The sequence below is a fragment of the Mesoplodon mirus genome (assembly GCF_964341445.2).
Source record: "Mesoplodon mirus genome assembly, chromosome: 9".
In the NCBI taxonomy this organism is placed as follows: domain Eukaryota; kingdom Metazoa; phylum Chordata; class Mammalia; order Artiodactyla; family Ziphiidae; genus Mesoplodon; species Mesoplodon mirus.
The window spans coordinates 47,342,696-47,368,361 of NC_138985.1; the positions used below are offsets into that span (position 1 = coordinate 47,342,696).

Consider the following 25,666-nt stretch of genomic DNA (forward strand, 5'->3'; position numbering starts at 1 on the left):
TTTTATTCTTTTAAATCAAGTGTTATATTGTTTAACTTTGGTGCTGAGCAACCCGCCAAACATCCTCGGAATGTGCATTGTGTAACCTTATTTAAGCATGAAACATAGATGCTAACATTCTCTCCAGTGTTAATGGAAAACTGAAAGAGACACTTTCATGAGTGAGTAATAATTATAAGTTGGGACAGACTCTTTGGAAGACAATTCAGTGATACTTATCAAATTACAAATACTCATGCCCTTTGACCCAGCATTCCACTCCAAGGAATTTGTGCTACACAAATGATACGCTCACACGTATGCAAAATTTGTCATTTGTAATGGAATGACTGAAAACAACCTAATAGCCATTAATAGGGAACTACTTACATTTTGTGGTTCACTCACAAAGTAGAGTATGCATTTACCAATGGAAAGAGAAAAGTTTTTAATACCAGTATGGAGCATTTATAAAAAATACATATATATTTGAGCTTGCTGCATCATGTGTGTATATATTAAACAGAGAGAGAGAAAGAGAGGGGAAAAGAGAGAAAGAGAAAGAAAGAGAATAAAACTTGAAACAGGAGAATCTGCGAAGTATGCTACCATACAAGGCATATAAGTATAAAAATGAAGAAGGGGAGTTATATGCATATAAATGTACAAATATTTTTACATTATGTAAATGTATCCAGAAATATAAACAAGATCCTTACACGTGGTTGCCTGTGGGAAAGTGAATTGTGTGACTAGAAGAAAGGAATAGGGGGAAGATTCTTCATTAAGTTAATATTTTTTTGGTACCTTAAAATTTCTGAACCATGTAAATATATTTCCAATTTTTAAAAAATCTAAATTTAAAAAAATGAAGTATTAAATCTTAGTACCAGGATCTTGGATATCATCTAATCTAACATATATATTTAAATAGGCATTAAATAAAGTTAATATGTCTACATATATTTTGTTTCTTGAGGTTACAACCTAAAATCAAAATAAAGAAGCATAAATTGTACATTTTTAATGAAGTTTAGAAATATAAATGCAAAAAACAACCCTTAAAAATAAAAAAACATAGCATTTTCACATTTTATATGAGGGAAGGCCTTCTAATTGGAGGCATGAAGGAGAGTAATTCCATTTAATGAACCTACTCTTGGGTATATTGTGGTAGTTTATCTTAAATGCTCCAGAACAAAGAGAGAATGTAAGTTCTTTAAGTTGTCCATGTTGCACACGTGAAAAGGTATAGTTACAAAAAACACTGGGGTTTGTGATGGTGGGATAGTGAAGGGCAGCGTAGTGTGTCCAGCTTTTGAGGGTGATGAACTCTAGGGGTGAAATGCTCTCTGTTTACTTAAATTAGTCAGTAGGTGAAAGTGAATGTTAGGACTTGAGCTTTGAAGCCATATTGTCTGAATTTGATTCCTGGCTCAGGAACTTACTTTCTGTGTGTCCTTGGGCAGTTATTTGATCACTTAAATATTCTTGGCCTTAACTTCCTCATCTGTAAAGGGATAAACTAATAATGTCTATCAAATAGGGTTTTGAGAATTAAATGAGATAATCTGTGTAAGAGATTTAGTACAGTGCTTAACACATAGTACATGCTTAATAAATGTTAGGTGCTATTATTATTATTTTATATGAGCTTAAGGATCCCTTGAAATAATTTTTTGGCTTGCCATGAGGTCCAAAATCAAGTTTGGGAACTACTGACATAGGGGTTGCGAAGGAGCAACAATGTTGAACTTAATGTTATGGTAATGAATTCTTAGCCTGACACTCACTTTTTTGGACATTGGACTCTGCCTCAGGTCGTTCACCTGTAAAATAGGTTTAACAAGAGCTAATATGCATAGAGCTCACACTATGTTCTAAAAGACTTACCTGCATTATTCCGTTTAGTCTTCATATCAAACTCATGATGTGATTACTATTATTGTTTTCATAATGGAAAACTGAGTAACAGGTTGAATCACTTGTTTGAATTCACATAGGTAATACGTAAACAAGTCAGGATACTGCAAAGGCAGTCTGACACCATAGCTCTTGATCACTAAGCAATGTTTTCTTCCATGTATTGATAGCAGTACTCACCTACCTCAAGGGGTTTAGATGAAATTTCAGATGCAGTGTAACAAAAATACCTTGAAAAATGTGGAGAGCTAAAAGGTCTTATCCATTTAGCTGCAAAGTGTTCTGAAAAGACTAATAGTTTGAATAAGTTACCTCTGAATTATCTTTGGTTTATTATTCAAAGAAGGAAGGATCATGGCCAAATCTTTCAAGCTGCTTACCTGTTCTTTCCAGAAAGGCACACACATGACCAATTCTTCAAGAACAGATATTGCCTGTGATTTGCCACTAAAACATTTACTTGACGTGGTATAATAATGATGTCTACTCCATGTGGCTTGATGGAAAAATTAAATGACACAAAGGAAGAACATAGGAAGCACTTGATACATTTTAATTATCATTATTCATATTACTATTATTACTATTATTGTTGTTATAAAAAGTATTTGTACTACTATTATCATTATTAAAATATTATTATTATTAACCACTGAATTTCCGAGGTTAAACCTGAATAAGTCTTCTCTGACCAGAGGTCAATAACTATATGGTAAAGACTGGGCAAGTATTTTATTTTCAACATTTTTACCTGTGAAATAGGCTTTTTTCCACTTCTTTTTAAAGTTCAAAAATTTAAAAATTAAAACCAGTTACCAAATCTTGTTTCCTAATTGTGAATTTCAAATTTGTGTTTTCCTAACATTTTTATTTCTTAGAACTTTATGTAAATCTTTGCCATTTATCAGAGTTTTACTAAAACTGTTCTTTGCACCCCACAAGTTGTACAGAAACCTAATGAATGGCCTCAGTGACTCCATTCAATATGAATTAGGACTGACTGACTAAGAGTGATTATCCTACAAGGATGCAGTGTTCTCATCATTTTTCTTTGAAGCTATCATTAGAATCAGAGACATTGAAGCAATTAATCCTCTTTCTTTTATAAATCAATGTTGTATGTATTGCCAACATCAGCTTGTAGCCTGATGACTCTTCTCTATTTATCTCGAAGGCTGGTTGGAGATTGTCTGTTATATTGCTTTATTATGTAAGCCAAATTCCATAGGTGTGCATGACAACAGTCCTACGTTAAACAACCGTACTGCTGACCACACCTGTTCAGCTAAAAACACATACACACAAGCACACACAGACTGGAAAATTGACCTTAAATTATTTTTCACTTAGATTATAAAAGAGCTCTTAGGTAGTTACAATTCTGAGTCAGAAATACAAGGTATAATTTGAATCTGATCCTGTGACTTCCATGTGGAAGTTTTATTCCCTTTAGCTTGGATTCACAAGAACATTAAGTAAGGGTGTGGTGCTCTTGCTATTTATAAATAAAATTTACTGGTATACAAGTGCATAGTTGTCTATCTAGTGCATGAAATGATTAGTCCATGCCCTTGTACATTTCTTTTTGGATAGATGAATCAATATCTTGACTGACGTGACTCACATACTTTTTTAAAAACTTGCTGTTTTATGTATAAGAAATTTGACAGAAAACCAATCACCTCACTGTTTCATTCACTCATTTCTCACTCACATAAGCAACACATTTTTTTTTTTTCTGCTGGCTCAGGTACAGTTTGTTTTTTCTAAGATCACCTATGAATTTGTGATTGATCTAACTTGCATCAGTAGCTTTAAACATGTCTAACCTGATAGACGCTTAAAGAGAAGATAGCAAGGTCAAAGATGAGTAAATATTTTGATAAGTATATAGATATATAAGATAATGGGAAATACTTGTTTACATATATTTTGATACTATATATATTTTGTTTCACATAACTTTTTATTTAATTGAGGAGATAGTTTAGGGTACTGGAAAAAGCATTGGCTTTGAAGTCACACAAATCTAAGTGCCATCTCCAGCTCTGCCAATTGGTTGTATGGCCTTGAGGGATTATCTAAAATAACCACACCTTCGTTCCCTCAACAAAAAGGAGAATAAAAAACTTATGGAAGTTGTTTTTATATTCAAAGGAGTAAAGAGAATAGTCTGTAGAACCTACCATAATATCTGACATGTAAGTAATAATTATATCCACTTATCTATGCCATATTCACACACACACTACATACAAAAACTACATACACACATTTAAAACAATGTTTTGAGAAGTAGGGCATTAAAAGCAATGAAACCAAAAACCTGAGAATAACTGCTTATTAGTTGATTCCAAAAGAACATGAAATGTCTATAAATGTAGACCTCAGAAAACCCCTAAATTCTTACAGTTTTTGCTTGAATCATTAAAATGGAAACACATCACTGTTAAATGGTGAACCAACTTATGTCTGCTGAAGTTGTGCACAAGAGGGGAGAAGAATTTGAACAAGCAGAGGGGAAGGTGGAGAGCATTTGACTGAAGGGAGTGAAAGGTCTGGAAGCAGGGGTGGCCATGGACTGTTTGAGTGATGAGATGAAACTAGTGACAACAGCCCAAAGAGTGGGTCCTAATAGGAGGTAAACACATGCTCACAGAGGACAGAACCAGCCTGCCTAATGCTCTAAGTGGCAAAAAGAAATGTTTATTCAACACTTACTGAACGCCTGATCCAGCAAAAACATAGCAAAAGCCTTGCCTTTGTGAGCTCGATTTTAATCGGTATATTAATTTTTGATTGCTGTAAAAAATTACCATAAATTTAGTGGCTTAAAACAACACACATTTACTGTCTAACAGTTTCCATGGGTCAGGAAGTCAGACACAGTTTCATTCTATACTCTGCTCTCTGCTCGGGATCTCAAAAGGCTGCATTTCAGGTGTCCGCTAGATTGTGTTCTCATCTGGAGGCTTATCCATGGAAAAATCCACTTCGAAGCTCACTCAGGTTGTTGACAGAATTCATTTCCTTGCAGCTATATGACTTAGGGCCCCACTTCCTGTGGCTTTTGACTGGAGGCTGCCCTGAGGTCCCAGAGGCCGCCCGCAGGTCTCTGCCATGTGGGCTTCCTCTGCATGGCCATCTACTTCATCAAACCCCAAAGAGAAACTCTTGCTTCAGGAAGGGCTCAGGGCCTCTTTGAAGGATTTTTATGTGATTCAGCCAGGCTCATCCAGGATACTCTACTTTTATCAAATGAAAAAGTAGATGTCCTCTTAGTGCCCTGACCACATTTTCTACTACTTTCCTCCTTGCTTGCTCAATTCCAGGCATGTGCAGTGTTCTAGAAACATGTTCAGTATACCCTGCCTCAGTACCTTTGCTCTTGATTTTACCTTTGCCTGCTCTTTCCCAGGAATCCACATGACTTCTGCCCTCATATCATCATGTCTTACCTGAAATGCCACCAGCCTTCCTTGGGTACCATTTTTGTTGTTGTTGTTATTTTCTAATTTTGCCTCGTCCACCCCTGATTTAATTTTCCCCTTAGTATTTATATGTATATAAGTATTTGTCTGAATTATTGTCCGTACTCTCTCCAACTGTGGCAGACAGAACCTTGAGTGACCCCATAATCCCTGCCTCTGCTGTTTATGACCTGTCAGCCTATATAATCCCCTCCCCCGGAATGTGGGTGAGACTTGTGAATGCATCTAGCCAATAGAATATGGTAAAGACTTCAACATTTATTTGCTGACTCAGTAAATGTTGAGTGAACACTGACAGCACCTACTCCACAACTATAATCACCCAAATGGGGGAGAGCAAGTTGTTGGAATTTTCACCTTACATAGAATGCTGAATTAAATATTGAATACTTCAAATAACAAGGCATGCATATTCAGATGTCCCTTGTTATCCAAATGGTTGATGAAAATGCGTGTGTCAGAAAGTGAAGGGAGGTTTAGCACTTCTTAACAGCATCATGTTTCATGGAGTCTTCCTTTCTTCTTTCTTCTTTTTAGTAAAATTCAACCTTCTTTGGTGTTTAAGTTTTCTGTTCCTACAAAACAAACCAACCCCAAATTTAATGTCTTAAAATAATGAAGATTTATTATTTCTCACAATTCTATGGTGTTCCTACCGCTGTTTTAATGTAGGCTCACTCATCAGGCTGTATTCAGCTTAAGGGTCAGCTGGGCTGAATGTACACAAGGGTCACATGAGGGGGTGTCCATTTTGGCTGTTGATGGGAACACCTTTATTTTCACTCCACAAGACCTCTCTCCAGTGGACCAGACCAGGTTTTTAACCTGGCAATTTCAGGATCATGACAACTGAATCTGCCACACTTCTTGAAGCCTAGGCTCTGGAACTCAAAAAGTGTCATTTCTTCCATATTCCATTGGTCAAAGAACATCACCAACCAGCCATTGTTCAAGGAGTAGAAAGATAGACTCCATCTCTTGATTAGAAGAGCAGGCAATTATAAAAGGGTATGATGAATTTTATGGCCATTATCTAATCTACCAGACTTGGGTTTTATATTATTTAGGTTCATCTCACAATGATGATTAGTATATCACAGGATGTAGACATATTTGCCTGAAGCCATCTTAGTTGGTTCATTTCAACTGTACATCTGTCCTCATTATGAATGTGGAGAATAGACTGCACCCAACTTTTTTTCATGAAATATATGGTCTGCCATAAACATACTTATGGATTTATGTGGAAAAATAACACACATGTGCAGGCACACACACATACACACACACACACACACACACACACTGACTTATGATATTCAGTATACAGTTTTGACTAATCTACTTCAATATTATTCAAACCTCAAATATTTTTATCAACCGTACAAAGTTTGCATTCATGAAAAGTACCTATTTGTTTTAAATAATACTTTGTTCATATTAACTCATAATTTTTCCATTATATAGTATTTATTATACATTAAATTATATAAAATAGTTTTTAAAAGACAATGAAAACCACCCACCTTAAAAATAAATATTACAATACCAATGAAGTATTGTTAACACTATGATGTGCTACCTGGGTGATCCTGCTCTATATCACACTCCCACAGATACTACCATTGTTTTGTACTTTGTGTTTATCATTGTCATGCTTTTTCTAAACAAATTCTTATTTTTTCATATATTCTTAAATTTATCACTAAGCAATATTTGATTTATTTTAAAACTTTGAGTAAAACAAAATATCGTATATGTATAGTTTCTTGCAATTTCCTTTAATTTACTGAACGTTTTGTTTCTAAAATATAGTCTTTTTTTGGGGGGTGGTATGCGGGCCTCTCACTGTTGTGGCCTCTCCCGTTGCGGAGCACAGGCTCCGGACGCACAGGCTCAGCAGCCATGGCTCACGGACCCAGCTGCTCTGCGGCATGTGGGATCTTCCCAGACCGGGGTACGAACCCGTGTCCCCTGCATCGGCAGGCGGACTCTCAACCACTGCGCCACTAGGGAAGCCCTAAAATATAGTCTTTTTATTGCATGTATTTGTAGTTTATGTACATTGTATGACTATATCCAATATCCATTCTCTAATGTTTGTTTCTAGCTTTTACTTTTGCAATGCTGCAATGAAAATTCGTGCACAGATCTTGTAGTGCACATGGCATATATGTAGTTTCTCTGGGGTTATACAACTAGATGTGGAATTGTTGGATTGTAGGAAATGTGGCCTGTTTACATTCCTAAGAGAACGCTAATTTGTTTTCCAAAGTTATTGTAAAATTTACCACTAAAAGAGTATAAATTCCCTCCCCAAAGTCAGAATTATCAGCTTTCTTAACTTTTGTTCATCTGGGGGATTAAATGATACCTCATTGTATTCCTAATTACCATCTTCTTGTTTATTACTGAAGATGATCATTATTTCATCTTCACTGGTTATTTATGTTTCTTTTCCAGTGATATGCACTTGCATGTCATTTACCCATTTTTTCTATTTGGTTGTTATTTAGTTCTTCTGCTTTTTAGAAATTGTGTGTACGATACCATTCCTTCGTCATTTATATTTGTTAAAAGTATCTTTCTCCAGCTTGTAGTTTGTCTCATTGCCCCTGGATTGAACTTAGATAGGTTTTATTTCCACAGAGTAATGCCATATAATAGTATACTACCTCCACACATAAACACGATACTACCATTTATTATTACTAATTCTGATAAACATATACTTTTTCTTATATACATAGTGCTAAATATATCCAGCTACAGTTTTTCCTGTAACTAACAGTATAAGCCTGTATGAATCTTGGACAGGGTTATGAATCTAGTCTATAATTATGCAAAAATAAGAAGCTAACATATAATATGAAGTTTAATTCCACAAGCCTGACTTGTTTAGCAAGGTTTATTGGCTGTTTGAGTTTTAAATACATAGATCAGAATTTCCCCTATCCTTTTTTAGGAGAAAGTACTATAAAGTTAATTCAAAATCTTTACATTATATCAAAACTGCTAAAATGCTGAAATGCTCCTATGTCCGTAATGCTACGTCACAGAGAATATATGAGTCTTCTATTAAACAACCCAAATATTAGCCTTTATTTCCTGTTCATTAGCTATTTATCCAATAGGTGAATATAAGCCACTTCACCAGCCAGATCACAGTTCCAGAATGTAATCCCTTTTGTACTCTTTAAATTAAGAAATTTGAAAATAACCTGCATGTGACATATTAGAGTATATGTTTTATAGGACATAAGAGATTTTTATTTTTTGGAAAATATGCAACATTCACGGAATAGAATAAAATACACAAGCATTGAGGTTATTAGCAAATTTCCTTTAGATTTTTTTGTGTGTTCATATAAGAAAGTTATTCACTCTTCTGCCTTCACCTCTAATTCAATTTAAGTATCATTGCCACTTTCTTTTAAAATGTTTTTATTCTTTCACTCTCCCTTATATTCCTTGCATTTTTATTATCTAAAGATATAAAATTTTCAGTGTATATCACATACAAACAGCAAATACTCTGTTCCAGGTCCTGTGCAAAGAGCTTTATGTGTGTAAACTCATTGACAGTGCACATGTATCTCTCATGTCCATTCATATACTGTTCTATAAGAGTGGATAGAATATAAGTAATGCATTGAATGTGGAGCAGGATTAGTAGCAAGTGAAAATAAACTGATTGGGGTGATTTATATGAGGCTCCTTTTAAAAAACTCCTCTCCACTGCCTGTGTTTTTTCTAGAAATAATTACTTTTTCTTTCTGTGAGCAACAAAATACTTGGTAACCAAAATAAAACAATATTAGAATATAGTGCTGCTTTTTTTGTTTTACGATAGCACAAAGAGACTACATTTGACACAGTGGATTGTAGATGATCACGTAAAAATTCCTGAAATTTACTGGCCCTAGTATGAGATTTTTAAAATAAATTTTGAATCTACATATAAGAAAATATTAATCCCTGATCATTTTCTATGTATCATCTTTTCCTATTAAGATGGTTAAAAATTAAGAGATACAAATATATCTTATATTTTTACCCACCTGTCCCTTCTCCCTTAGGCTTTTATTTGAAAAGTAGTAGCCTGGGCATCTACAAAGTATGGTTGCTTTTGCAAATACTTTATCTTCAAGGAAATTTTCACCATCAAGCACTTTCCCCCGCATTTTAATACTGTATGAATTATGAGGAACACTAATTTTATGTATTTCTGTTAACTTATACTCAAATCATCAAAGCATAGGTATTTTATGAAAATTTTGCATCAAAATATAGAGTTTTTAAAAAATATTTTAAATGCCTTTCTTTTTGTTTAGTTTTTGTTTCCTTGCTTTTGTTTTTTTGCTTGTTTCACTTTTCTTGTTTGAAAACAGGAAGTGATTACTTGCCCAGAGATTAACTAGAAGAGAAAACATATTGAATTTATTTCGATATCACAAACTTTGGAATTTTGAGTGAGTTCTAAAATGGATACCATCTCTCTTAATTATATTGCTTAGATAAAAACAAAAATTTAGGAATGTTAGAAGTCTAGCGTTCTGCATCGCCCCTTCCTGACCACTGAACCAGTTTCCATCCTGTTGACTCACATCACTCTACATTTTTCATGGCTGTCCTTTTACCTGACTTATTTGTGGGTATAATCTACCAATGTCAGCATAGTGAATTACGAGCAGCAGCTTAAGGTAAACATCATTTACTCATAAGAAATTATTTCCACATCACCTTGGTTTTCGACTTGGCATTTAAAAAAAAAAGAAATCCTGTCCCTTTTTATAATCACCTGTTTTACATTTGAAATAACAAAGAGCCTCGAATTTTGCCTTCTCTCGTCTGAGTGTGCCACGAGCTGTGCTATGATTTATGACCTGAGCATCCAACACTCTCCATATACACTAACAAGATGGCCCACTGCGTTTGAAATATATCCCCCAAATAAAAGCAAACACAGCCTTGTGATATAAAACCTTGTCTTCATGCAAGGAATTAAACATACACAAGTTCTAATTTTTAGTCTTTCTTTTTGCATTGCCTTTAAGAATGGCTAAAATAAGTTAAGATCCATGGGCGGACAGGATTTCACACAGTAGATGAGGGCTCTAAGGGGAATCCTGACCCTGAGAAAAAGGTGCAGGGATACTTGGCAGAATGTCAGCATGGTTTCCACTAGTACATGACAGGGACTCATTATGGGCTTGCTGTTGCCTGTAAGCTGGTTTCACTACCATCAACTATGAGGCCAGAATGCCTGGTTCCAGATGCTCTCACCAATTGACCGTAAAATTGCTATGCATTTCTGGCCAAACCCAAGATTTTAAAAGCTCCCCTTCCCCTCCCCTCAACACCCTAAGCCCCAATTCCCTCTAAAAAGCTGCTCATTATTCTTCCTTTGCCCCCTGATCTCAGCAAAAGAAATACTTCTGGAATCAATTAGAAATGTCTGCCCTTGATGAGGTTTGCACGTGAGTTTGGAGTTGTGAAGCTTTGATAGTGGCAGCCAACAGCTGCAGTTTCAGGTGGTAAAATCTAAGAAGGAATTTTTCAGGGTTTATTTACCGTCATAAAAATTTTAAAAATAGGCAAGACACGTTAGGAGACTGTCTCATATGCCTTTGAAAATGAAGTTAAATTTGGATTGTATATTTATTTTATCTACAGTGAGCAAACTGGAGATCTCTGATTGGGGGAATCTTTCCATTGCTTTAATAGATTGTGTCAAATGGTCATAAATCTGGAAATGGAGATCTCCTTTCTGAAGGTTAATGGTAAAAGAACATCTGTTATTTCTTCTGTCGTATTAATTGATTGACAAGTAAAGATAGTCAAGGTTAAGGGAAATCAAAACCCATCTTCTGAAAATAATGTGAATTAATACTGTGTAGTACGTTTGCCTACTCTTTTTCTCTCTAGCTATATGTGTATGTGTTATTTAATAAAAACTATAATAAGAATTTTTTCCTTTTTAACTATAGTTATTTGGCAAGCTTTTATTAATGCTTATTTGATAAGATGCTATCAGATTCTTTTTATATTTTGTGTCCAGTTAAAGCACATCAGCTATTGTAGCATGAAAATGACATGATTTTCCTAAAGCCAAATTAAAAGGCAAAATAACACAGGTATTCAAATTATCACTGGGCACATGTCTGTTTTCTTTCCCTAAGTACATGACATGCTTCCTGGAAGTCTGCTTTTGTTTCTCCTGCTGGCTAAAAAGCAGAGAAAATTTCAACAGTACATTTTTAGCACTAAAATTTTCACTCATGCCTTCAAGAAATATTATCAAATTTTTTTTCTCAGAGGGTCACCATTAAAAACAGAATTTTAGTTCCCAGAACTACCTATTACTTCTGTAGTCAAACGGAACTTTAAGCACCTGTTATTTCCTCTTAAGTATTGCAACTTCTACTTATATAATGGTGGAGAGGTATGTAGAAGGAATTTCTGTCTGTTTCTCTGGTAGTATCTTCATATTTAATGGCAACAGAGATAAGTTTAAATTTGCATTTTTATGAGAACTCTTTCCACATGTGCAGACATCTGCCTACCAGTTAGTCTGGTTTCTAGATTGAAGTATATTAGTTGAATAAATGAATAAATTACTGTATTATCAAGTGTACCTAATATATCATACAATTTTATTATATTCATGGAATAACTTTAAGTAGGCTGAAAAACTCAGTTGCTTAAAATACCTAATGTCACACGTATGCCACAATGTAATAAAGGTCAAAAAGACATATATTACCTAATAGTTTGCTGGGTAAAGTAGCATACCAACAACAACAAGAACCAAAAGAAAGAAGACTGAACAACTTAATTACCATCTTTCAAAAATAATGCCTCATTTATCCTTCTCAAGGCCCTCCATATGCTCTGCATGTCATTGGTGAGCCAAACTTCCTTTTACTAAGTAAAATTTTAAAAAGCTATATGCAGCCTTTAAGAACATTCTAAAAGTTACTTCCTTGTGATCAACTTGTTACAGAAAGGAAAAGCTGACTAATTCATTCCTTTTCTCTGAGATGAAACATCCCGTGTGTTTTCTAAATATGTTCAGAACTAAGAGCAAAATCTGTCTGTTTGGTATTAAGCCCATTGATAGTTGCAAACCCGCTAATAACCATTTGGACATGCAGTCTCAGAGAAAAGGATCTAGCTGATGGAGAATTACCACCTGACACCCTTCTTTGTGACTCCTAAGTTTGCTGTTTAACTGGTATTATCTTCTCTTCATGCTTACATAATGGATCAGGGAATCAGATGATACAGATTAAAAGCTAATATGGATTTTCAACACAGCTTATGCTGTGTTTTATATTATTCCTACCAAAATTCAATACTTGTAAGGAATTTGATCTAGTGTACAGCCCAAGAGGATACTACCTCTTTTAAATTGTGTTTGTTTATGACAGTGTCTGATACTGGCTCAGCCTAGCTTTGTACAAGTGTTTAAAATACTGTGATGAGTTGGAGAAAAAACTGGCATCAGGTTCCAGACACATGGATGTTATGAATTAACAACATGAGGAAAGTCACTTAGTTCTCAGTTTCACCATCTGTAAAGTCAAGGGAATGAAGTTGATTTCTAAAGTTACTTCAATGTTTAAGGTTTCATACTGGCTATGTAATTTTCAAAAAACAGATTAAATAGATACTATTGGTTTACATTCATATGATTAATTCACTAAGAAGAGTGGGATTCTGAGGAATCTTTGGGAAATGAAGTATTGAGTCTGTGAGATTTTTCAGTACATGATGTGTGAGAACATAAAAGACAGGAATGGGACAATAATAATCCTAATCGTGCTTTGCGAGAATTTAATTGCACCTGCATATAATCACCACTTCACCCTTTTCAACCTATAGAGAGTCACTCCAAACAAATGAATAATCAAAATAGATTTTAAAAGTTTTTAAAAGTTTTAAAAAGTTTTTAAAAAGCAAACTTTTAAAAGTTTGCTTGCTATAAGTCCATTTTCCAGATAAGCTTTCTTACTGGTGTTGATGGAGCTTAGAAGGGTTCCAGGCCAGTGGAAATGGGAGTCAGGTCATTGGAGTGGACTCTGAAACAAATCTGTGACTGGGAGAACACTGGATATTGAAATACTAAACCCAGTATCTATGATATAAATTGAAAGCAAGTCTTTAACAAGGCTCTCTGAGAATCCTTGTGCCAAAAACTGATAATAGCTGTGCAATAGAGAGTGTTATCAATATTCAGCAAGATTGTTATTGTCAGTGTGCCTAGAGTAAAGGCAACCAGAGGAATATATTCCTTCCACTTTGTTCTCCTAAAGTGTCAATTATAAATCACTGAGGTGTCACTCACAGAAAGAAGTCTCAATGTGAGACACATGAATGGTTTACAATAAGCATGTGAAAGTGTTTAATCAAAATACATTAGTCAGATAACTTAGAAAAAACTTTGTTTGCTCTTCCATGTTTTGTTAGTGATACTACGTGGAAATTGCAGTGCAAAAAAATATTTTCCTCAGTTTGCTAAATATTCTTCAGCTGATTGCTGAAGGCTATGGATAATTTTGGATTAGATTTCTGTTTATTTTAAAACCAACAACTAAAATGGTAGACTGATTTCAATGTGCAATGGTACTTTTAGCTCAGGCTTATTTCATTATTCCAGAGGAAAATCTTCATATGAAAATCAGGGAGATTCTTTATTTATATTTATCCTCAGTAATAATGGCCCTGAAAAAGTAGGTTATCTGACTGTATGAATACACAAATGTTACAATGTAGCAAATGGAAGGGACTGTAGCCAAAGCTATAGTAGATTAATACATACTTGAGAATACCTGTTCCCAATTAACCATAGAATGTATTCCAGGTCATTACAGGTTTAAATATGACACCACCAAAAGAAACTAACAAAGCTTCAATAACTGACCCTAAAGAAATGGAGATCTATGAACTGTCAGACAAAGAATTCAGAATAATCTTCTTAAGGAAGTTTAGTGAACTACAAGAAGGCACAAGCACACAACTAAACAAAACTAGGAAAACAATGTATGAACAGAATGAGAAGTTTGACAAGGAAATAGCAACCATTAAGAAAAAAAAGCAACAGGGCTTCCCTGGTGGCTCAGTGGTTGGGAGTCCGCCTGCCGATGCAGGGGACACGGGTTCGTGCCCCAGTCCGGGAGGATCCCACATGCTGCAGAGCGGCTGGGCCCGTGAGCCATGGCCGCTGGGCCTGTGCGTCCGGAGCCTGTGGTCCGCAACGGGAGAGGCCACAGCAGTGAGAGGCTCGTGTACCGCAAAAAAAAAAAAAAAAAAAAAAGCAACAGAAAAACTAGAGTTGAAAAATACAAAACCTAAACTGAAGAATTCAATAGAGGTTTTCAGAAATAGATGTGACCACACAAAAGAAAGATTCATCTACCTAGAGGACAGGACATTTGAATTACCCAGTCAAAGGATCAAAAATAAATAAATAAAAGAGAAAAAGAAAGAGTGAAGAAAGCCTACTATGGGAATGGTAATTATGGGATGCAATGAAAATATATAATATTTGCATTATGGGAATTCCAGAAGGAGAAGAGAAAGAGAAAGGGATAGAATATTTAAAGCAACAGTGGCTTGGGCTTCCCTGGTGGCGCAGTGGTTGAGAGTCCGCCTGCCGATGCAGGGGACACGGGTTCGTGCTCCAGTCTGGGAAGATCCCACATGCCGCAGAGCGGCTGGACCTGTGAGCCATGGCCGCTAAGCCTGCGCGTCCGGAGCCTGTGCTCTGCAACGGGAGAAGCCACAACAGTGAGAGGCCCGCATACCGCAAAAAAAAAAAAAAGCAACAGTGGCTGAAAACTACCCAAACATGGGGAGAGAAATGGACATACAGATCCATGAGGCCCAAAGACTCCAAATAGGTTGAGACCATATAGGGCTAGTTAAATTGTCAAAAATCAAAGACAAAAAAATTATTTTAAGAGCAACAAGAGAAGAGAAAAGTTATGTACGAGGTAACCCCCATAAAAGTATCAGTGAATTTCTCAATAGAAACTATTCTGACCAGGAGGGAATGGTATGACATATTCAAAATATTGAATGAAAATAACTGCCAATTGAGAATTCTATATCCAGTGAAGCTATTCTTCAGAAACAAAGTAAGGATAAAGACTCCTGAGCAAACAAAAGCTAAGGGAATTCATTACCACAAGACCTGCCTTACAAAAAATGCTAAAGGGAGTTCTTTAGTGGAATTAAAATAATGCTAATTAACAACATAAAGACATAAAAAGGTAGCACAAATCTCACTGCTAATGGTAAATATATAGTCATAGTTAGATTTTGTAGTATGATAATACTGGTGCATAACTCACAACTGTAGTTTAAAAGTTAAGAAAAGAACATGTAAAAATAAGCATGACTACCAGTCTAATCTGTTTTAGTTATACAATATAAAAATATGTAAGTTGTAAGAAACAACATCCTAAAATATGAGGGGAAGAGAAGTGAAAGTGTAAAGTTTAGAAATGTTATTGAAGTTAAGCTGTTAACAATTTAAAATAGGCTGTTAAAATTATAAGATATTTTATGTGAGCTTCACAATAACCAGAAATGAAAATCCTAGCAATTACACAAAAGAACTATAGACTATAGAGAAATTAAAGCATACTGATAGCAAAAGACATCATGACACAAAACAGACAGCAGGGTAAGAAACAAGGAACAACGGATCTATAAAACAAACAGAAAACAATTAACAAAATGGCACTTGTAAGTCCTTATCTATCAATAATTTCATATAAATGTAAACTGATTAAAATTTCTGATCAGAAGTCATAGAATAGCTCAAATGGATTAAAAAAAAAAAAAATCCGGGCTTCCCTGGTGGCGCAGTGGTTGAGGGTCCGCCTGCCGATGCAGGGGACACGGGTTCATGCCCCGGTCCAGGAAGATCCCACATGCTGCAGAGCAGCTGGGCCCGTGAGCCATGGCCACTGAGCCTGTGCGTCCAGAGCCTGTGCTCTGCAACAGGAGAGGCCATAACAGTGAGAGGCCTGCGTACTGCAAAAAAAAAAAAAAAAAATCCAACAATATGCCTACAAGAGACGCACTTTAGCCTTAGAGACACACATAGAGAGTAAAGGGATGGAAAAGACATTTCAAGCAAATCATATCAAAATAAAAGCAGAAATAGCTATACTCAGACAAAATAGACTTTAAACTAAAAATGGTAAAAAGAGACAAAATCATTATATAATGATAAAGAGCTCAATCCATCAAGAAGATATAGCATTTGTAAATATTTATGCATCCAACAGTAGAGCACCTAAATATATAAAGCAAAATCTAACAGAGCTAAAGGGAGAAGTAATCAGTAATACAATAATAGTTGGGGACTTTAGTCTCCACTCTCAATAATGGATAGATTATCTATACAGAGAATCAATGAGGAAACAGTGATCTGAACAACACTATAGATTAAATGGACCTAACAGACATATACAAAACAGACACATACAAAACATTTTATCTGACAATAGTGGAATACATTCTTCTCAAGTGCACATGGAACATTTTCTAGGAAAGACCATATGTTAGGCCACAAAACAAGCCTTAGCAATTCAAGAAGACTGGAATCATACCAAATATCTTCTCTGATCACAATGGCATGAAACTAGAAAGCAATAACAAGAAAAACACTGGAAAAGTCATGAACACATGGAAATTAAACAACACTCTCCTGAACGACCAATGGGTCAAAGAAGAAATTACAGTGGAAATAAAAGTTTCTTGAGACAAATTAAAATGAAAATACAACAGACCAGACTTATAGGATGCAGCAAAATCAGTTCTAAGAGGGAAGTTCATAACAATAAGTGCATACATTAAGGAGCAAGAAAGACCCCAAACAAACAACCTAACTCTATACCTTAAAGAACTAGAAAACAGAACAAACTGAGCCCAAAATTAGCAGGAAAAAAAAAGAAAGAAAAGAAATAATGAAGATTAGAGCAGAAATAAATGAAATAGCCAAAAAAATAGAAAAGATTAATTAACATAGATGGTTCTTTAAAAAGCTAAACAAAACTGACAAACCTTTATCAAGACTAACCAAGAAAAAGGACCCAAATCAACAAAATTATAAATGTAAAAGGAGACATTACAACTGATACCACAGAAATTCAAGAGATCATAACAGGCTACTATGAACAACTATGTGCCAATAAACTATCAACCTAGAAGAAATGGAAAAAAATTTTAGAAACATACAACTTATTAAGACTGAATCAGGAAGAAATAGAGAATATGAATAGAACAATTGTTAGTAAGGAGATTTAATCAGTAATCAAAAATCTCCCAAAAAATAAAAGCCCAGGACCAGATGGCTTCATTGGTGAATTTTACCAAACATTTAAAGAAAAATTAGCATCAATCCTTATCAAAATCTTCTCAAAATTGAAGTGGAGTGGACACTTCAAAACTCATTTTACAAGGCCAGAATTATTCTGATACCAAAACCAGGAAAAGACATTACTAGAAAAGAAAACTACAGGCCAATATCCCTGATGAGTATAGATGCAAAAATTCTCCATCAAATACTAGCAAACCAAATTCAGCATCATATTAAAAAGGTCATTTACCATGATCAAATGGGATTTATCCCTAGGATTCAAGGATGGCACAACATACACAATCAATATGATACATCACCTTAATAGAATGAGAAAATAATCATATGATCACTTCAGTAGACACAGAAAAAGCATTTGGCAAAATTCAACATCCATTTATTATAAAAACTCATAACAAATTAAGCATAGAAAGAACATATATCAACATATTAAATGCTAACTATGACAAGTCTACAGCTAACATACTCAGTGGTGGAAAGTTGGAAGTTTTTCTCTAAAATCAGGATAAGGGTGCCCATTCTCACCACTCCTATTCAACATAGTACTAGAAGTCCCAACTAGAGCAAATAGGCAATAAGAAGAAATAAAAGTTTTCAGAATTGGAAAGGAAGAAGTAAAATTATCTCTGTTGGGCCTCCCTGGTGGCGCAGTGGTTGGGAGTCCGCCTGCCGATGCAGGGGATGCGGGTTCGTGCCCCGGTCTGGGAGGATCCCATGTGCCGCGGAGCGGCTGGGCCCGTGAGCCATGGCCGCTGGGCCTGCGCGTCCGGAGCCTGTGCTCCGCAACGGGAGAGGCCGCAACAGTGAGAGGCCCGCGTACGGAAAAAAAAAAAAAAAAAAAAAATTATCTCTGTTTGCATATGGTATGATTTTATATAGAGAAAATCCTAAAGCCTCAAATAAAATTTGTTAGATCTAGTCAATGAATTCAGTAAAGTTTCTGGATACAAAATTAACATACAAAAATCAGTAGTATTTCTATACAATAAGAACAAAATAAGAAATCAATCTCATTTATAAAATGATCAATAAAATACTTAGGAATAAATTTAACTAAAGAGATGAAATTTCTCTGCTGAAAACTAAAGGACATAGAAAGAAATTGAAGAAGACACAAATAAATGGAAAGTATCCATGTTCGTGGATTGGAAGAATTAATATTAACATGTCAATACTACCAAAAGCCTTCTATACATTCAATGTAATCCCTATCAAGATTCCAATGGCATTTTTGTAGAAGTAGAAAAAATAGCCCTAAAATTTATATCTAACCACAAAAGGCCCCGAATAGCCAAAGAAATTCCAAGAAAGAACAAAGTGGGAGGTATCACACTTCCTGATATACTGTAAAGCTATAGTCATCAAAACTGTATGGTACTGGCAAATAGACCAGTTGAACCGTATCAAGAGCCCAGGAATAAACTTGAGTATATATGGTCAATTAATATTTGATAAGGGAGATAAGAATACTCAATGGAGAAAGGACAGTCTCTTCAATGAATGGTGCTGAAATAATTGGATATTCACATATAAAAGAATGAAACTGGACCCATATCTTATACTGCTTACAAAAGTTAACTCAAAATAGATTAAAGATTTCAATATAAGACCTGAAACCATAAAACTCCTAGAAGAAAACAGGCATAAACCTCCTTAACATGGGTCTTAGTAATGATTTTTTTTTTGGATATGACACAAACAACAAAATGAAAATTACATAAGTGGGACTACATCAGACTAAAAAGCTTCTGCACAGCAAAGGAAACCATCAACAAAGTGAAAAGACAACCCTTGAAATGGGAAAAAAATATTTCTAAAAATATATCTGATAAGGGACTAATATCCAAAATATATAAAGAACTCATACAACTCAATAGCAACCCCCTCCAAATATCCCTATTAACAGTAGACAAAAGAGCTGAATAGATATTTCTCCAAAGAAGATCTAGGAAGGTCCAACACATACATGAAAAAATACTCAATATCACTAGTCATTAGGGAAACACAAATTAAAACTACTAGATATCATCATACCTATTAGAATGACTATCATAAAAAACATAGATAGGGCCTCCCTGGTGGCGCAGTGGTTGAGAGTCCGCCTGCCGATGCAGGGGATATGGGTTCGTGCCCCGGTCTGGGAGGATCCCATATGCCGCGGAGCGGCTGGGCCCGTGAGCCATGGCCGCTGAGCCTGTGCGTCCGGAGCCTGTGCTCCGCAGCGGGAGAGGCCACAACAGTGAGAGGCCCGCGTACAGCAAAAAAAAAAAAAAAAAAAAAAAAAAAAATAGATAAATGCTGGTGTGAATGTGTAACAAAGGAACCCTTGTATACTGTTGGTGGATTGTAAATTAGTACAACCACTGTGGCAAACAGTATGGAGGATCCTCAAGAATTAAAAATGAAACTAACATGTGATCCAGCAATTACACTTCTGAGAATACATTCAAAGGAAATGAAAATACTAACTTCAAAAAATATCTGGGGGCCTCCCTGGTGGCGCAGTGGTTGAGAGTCCGCCTGCCGATGCAGGGGATACGGGTTCGTGCCCCGGTCTGGGAGGATCCCATATGCCGCGGAGCGGCTGGGCCCGTGAGCCATGGCCGCTGGGCCTGCGCATCCGGAGCCTGTGCTCCGCAACGGGAGAGGCCACAACAGTGAGAGGCCCGCATACCGCAAAAAAAAAAAAAAAAAAAAAAAAAAAATCTGCATCCTCATGTTTATAGCATCATTAATTACAATAGCCAAGACATGGCTTATAAGTTAAATAACTACTAGGATGTAATGTACAACATGATGACTATAGCTAACACTGCTGTATGACATATAGAAAAGTTGTTAAGAAAGTAAATTCTAAGAGTTCTCATCACAAGAAGTTATTTTTCTTTCCTTTCTTTTTACTGTATCTATATGAAAAGATGGACGTTAGCTGAACGTAGTGTGGTAATTATTTCACAATATATGTAAATCAAACTATCATGCTGTATGACTTATACAGTGATGTATGTCAATTATTTTTCAATAAAATTGGAAAAAGTTGTGATAGTTTACCAACATTTTAAAATCAGGAGACTTTAAGAACCTGGATTAATGATTTCTCTTGAAAAATTTAAAGATCTGGCAACACTCAACTGGCATTCCCATAGGACATTAATGAGTTAAAGCCAAAGAATGGTTTTGAGTCCATGAATGGTCCTCTAGGCAGGGTTTTGACTCTTTCGGGTCATAGACATCAAGAAGGACAGGCAAATAAAAGTTACAGACAGCATGTAAGTCCTGTAACTTTGAGCCATGGAAGAAAATGACTAGATTACCTATTACAGATTAAAGGAGGATGTTTCAATATTGAGATGAAAATAAATGGAGGGCTAAACCGCTGTTGTCAGCTTTCATCATTTGAGATATTTTAGAATTGGAAGAAACCTAATTATCCTTTTTGGCACTTTACAGATGTGCCCTACATCTAAGAGATTAAGTGTCATGGATCTAAGTCTTTTGGTGGTTGTATATTTATGGTTTGTAGGTGCATGAAATTTGTCAGGAGGTGCACACAAACACACATACACACACATAGACAATAACATCGGAATGCTCTGGGAAGAGAAATTGCATGGCAGGAGAACAGATGTGGAAGGGACCTTTTCATAGAATCTTTAAAGGTTGATTCATGTGAATGTACTACCTATTTTTATGACCTATGTTGATACGCCAAAGAGTAATTTTTTCCATGAATGTATAAGAAATAAACATAATACACTAAAGCATGTACATTTAGATATATAAAATGGTTACTTGTAAATGCAGTTTTAATTCAAACAAATGGATCTAATTTAAAAAAAGAACAAGGTGCACTTCAGTTTAGACAACTTTGCTTTTTGCTGATAACACTAAAATAACTGGTTTTTTCAAATCCATATGTTGAATATACTCAACTCATTTGTCTGATTTTAACTCTTGAATAATTTTTAAAAATTAATCTCTTGACTAAAGTCAAACTGTTGAATTTTTCTGAGTATAACTTTTAAAAACTGCTTTATGTTTTACTTCTAGATCTGTGATTCAGAAAAATGAGGGGGCTTGAAATATAAGGAAGGTATAACAATGCCATATTCCTCTTATTATTTAGGTGTTATGCAAGAAAGAGTAAAGTAAATTATCCCCTTAACTGTCAAATAAAAATTGCGTGATGAGGTAAGATTAGCACATAACATGCTTTACCATTGAATCCTAAGCCCAGAACTCTTGAAACACTTTGTAATATTTAAATGTTAGAAATATGTGTTATGAAGAAATGAATATACAAAGCCCAAGTTATTTACTAAATAAAGTATTTGAGACCTAGACCAAACAACACTGTTACTTCTTTCCCAATGGGATTTGAGTGATTACATCTGTCTTGGCAAAAGTGGATTGGTTTATCTTAATGTAAAGTCCATGTAATGCTTATATTATATTGTTTACATTGCTGATTGAATGCTAATATACAGTGTATGCAGTTTGAGATGCCTGTTTCCAGTTTGAAGGGTATAGTTCTTATATGACAAAGAATACTATCAGTGGGTTTTGATATTTACCTGAATATAATGCATCTTTTTTGTATTACATCTACCAAGAAAGAATCAGTATTTTTCTTCCTATTAACAACAAAAATCTATTTAAATGATCCTTTCTTTATTTATAAGGAAAATGTTTAGTTATATTGAGCAATAATTATATTAGCACTTATTAAGAATTAATATTTTATTACTAAAACATTGATGTTTCATTCAACTTACTGGATTTAATACATCCATCAATCAGTCACATACTCAAGAAATATTAAGTACCAACTTTGCAATGGAATTGTTATCATAGAGGTTAGGAACAGGGAGTGGGAACTCACAAATTTTGGTTTGGGTTCTGGCTTTGATATTTACAAGTTGTGTGAAAATTAGTAAGTTTTCAAGCTTTCAGTGGATAACAATAGAATTGTTGCAAGAAGTAAATGATATATTGGATGTAAAACACTTAATTTTGCTGCATGGTACATATTTAACAAGTGCTAGCTGGTGGTGTTACTGATGATGAAAACAACAGTAACAACAGCACCAGTACCAAGTATTGAGACCGATACTAAGGGAAAATGGCAAATGAGACATTATCCCAGTCGTTAAGAATGTGGAGGAGATGATCAAATAGACTGGTAATTCCAGTAGAGTTTGATAAATGCTGTGTTAAAGTTATGCACAGCACGCTCTGAGAGAACAAAGAAGAAAAGCATGAACAATCCAGTTGTGGTGTGTGATAAGATTTCCCGAGGTGATGATGTGTATCTTGAGTGTGAGTGGAAGTTTACAAACTGAAGTGTTTTGAGGGAGGGCATGTCAAGCAGACCAAGCAGCTTGAGCCAAGGGGGTAGGTGAGAAAATGGCCACCATGTTGGGTAATTGACAGTAGTTCTTTATGGCTCTAGTGTTAGGTGACAGTGGAAGAACGCAAGGGATCATACTAGAAAAATGAAAAGTGCAATAGCAGAAAAAAGAAGTGTAGAGAGTACACAATAGGAGTTTGGGGTTTTGTCCTCACGGCATTACCACCAATGCCATTGAAGAGTTTTAAGCACAGAGGCCGTTTGCTTAGACTCACATTTTAATATAATCACTGAAATGCTTTTGTAAGGAAAGAATTGGTAGGGAACAGATAAGAGACAAGAAATGTATTAGGGATTAATTGTAGTAATCCTGGTAAGATATGACAGTGACTTGAACTAGTATAGTCGCTCTACGGAGAGAGGGATAGAGAAAACTGAGAAATTTAGGATAATTTATGTCAGCATCTCAGGAAAATTACAATCTCACCAGAGAGATAAAACTAATAGAAGAGAGTAAGGTAACTAATTCAGGTAAAATGTTGAGAGCGGTTATATTTAAGTTCAGAGATTTATTCAACCAGTGAAAAAGCATCATACCATTTAGGTGGTCCTACATCCATATTCCTAGTTTCAAACTGTAATATATTTTTGCTCCGCAGATTAATTCTAGGTCTGAAACCATTAGTCTGTTGCGAAATTAGCAATGCCCAAAACTCTGTGCTGCTTTAGCTTTGTGGAGAGAAACCCAAACTCCTTAAGGAAATTAGGACACCAGTATTTGTAATTATATATATGTATGCATTTATTTATTCAGTAAATATTATTGAGTGCCTATTATGTGTCATATATGCCTGTAGGTGTTTCAAATATATCAGTGACCAAAAATATGTGTTATTTTCTAAATGGGTAATCAAGAAATTCTTGATTTAAGCTTGGAATTGTATCTTTTTATTTGTAACAGCCCGACTGATAGCCAAGTTGTTTCTTTTTTTAAAATCCCAAATCTGTAAGAGGAAAATGATAGCCAGCATCATCCAGTGAATTTTATGGATAGTTAAAGTAAAAATTATTATTTTCTAAATCTTGTTTCCCATATGTACATGAGTGAGTACAAACTTCAACTTTTAAACCATGTTTAAGACATGCTACCAGAAGGAAAAATTTTGTCCGCTATTTCAGTACTAAGTAATAAATGGATCTCACTCCTCTGCTTTTCATGACTTTAAATCATTTTTGAAAGGCACTCACTAATATCATATACAAGTTTTGCAGAGGTTTTTGTGGTAAACATTACAGCAAATTAAAGTGGAAACTATGAAGCTTGCTTCATTTTCAAACATATACAGATAAAAATAAAACAGCAGTGAGGTGAAGCAAGGGGGTTGGTAAGGAATTGTGTATATGATAGATTTTTTTGTTTGTTAGTTTTGTAATTTGATCCTTTGAGTTATATTTCTTTCTTTGATAGTAATAAGCCCTGAAAGAATGTGATATCATAAATCCCAAAAGTGAACCCAGACCTACAAAAGATCCTGTTAATACTTTCCCTAACCCCTTTCATTCAAAAATCTTCTAAACTAAATATTCGGGCCTGTTTGCCTTACTTTTCATTGGCACTTAGAGGTATGCTGGTGTTACGATAGGAAATGAGTTAAATATTTGATAGAATATCAGCTATACTTATTATAATTTGGTATTCAAAGCTTAATTAAGGATGAAATAAGGGTGAGTGAACAAGAAGAGTGTTCAAGCACTCATTGACAGAAAGGCAATTTTGTACTGAGTATATTAAGAGAAAAAGGCATTGATATATTCTACCATAAAAGGTACATAGTTAGAAATTAATAGAATTGATCATTTTACAGTGGAGAGTTATGAAATACACTATATACTAATATGCTAATATACTATTGCAAAGGGTTCCTTAGAATGTAACTGAATATCAAATATAATTTAGGTTTTAATAATTGCTTTAGGAAAATATAAAATTTCTTAAAGATTTCCATTTGTGTAATTATTATTAGGTGCAAGAAAGGCAAAACATCCATTAAAGCAAAGGCCACTGATGTTTACCAAGTGTCTACTCCATTCTAAGTATGCATTTTCATGTACTCACAGCATCTTTTAGTATATATTATTATATGCACTTTTCAGATGAGGGAATTGAGACCCAGAAAGTTAGTTAACTTGTCCAAGGTCATATCATTGTAAGTTATAAGGGTAGAATTCAAACCTCTTTTCTAACTGTACATTTGCTATTATACTATACTCCCACATAATAGTATTATGTTATTTTGTCTCCCAAAGAATAACAATGACTGCATTGATGAGAATATTAACACATATGACAGTTCCCTTATAAATACATACATTAATGAAATAAGCTATTTTTTAAGTCTGATCAGGACAGCAAGCCCAAATCTCTTGACCTCCTAAAAATATTCCCATTCTGAGAACTTTTACTGATGAGACTGCCTAAAAACTTGGAAGACGTGATATGAAGCCTGGTTTAAATAATGGCAGATA

General features: G+C 35.0%; 1 protein-coding gene across 5 annotated transcripts in view; it reads left to right on the forward strand.

Annotated features, from left to right (window-relative positions):
* Positions 1-25,666, forward strand: part of AGMO (alkylglycerol monooxygenase) — a 347,764-nt gene that overhangs the window by 185,659 nt on the left and 136,439 nt on the right. The gene's annotated exons all lie outside the window — the stretch shown is intronic.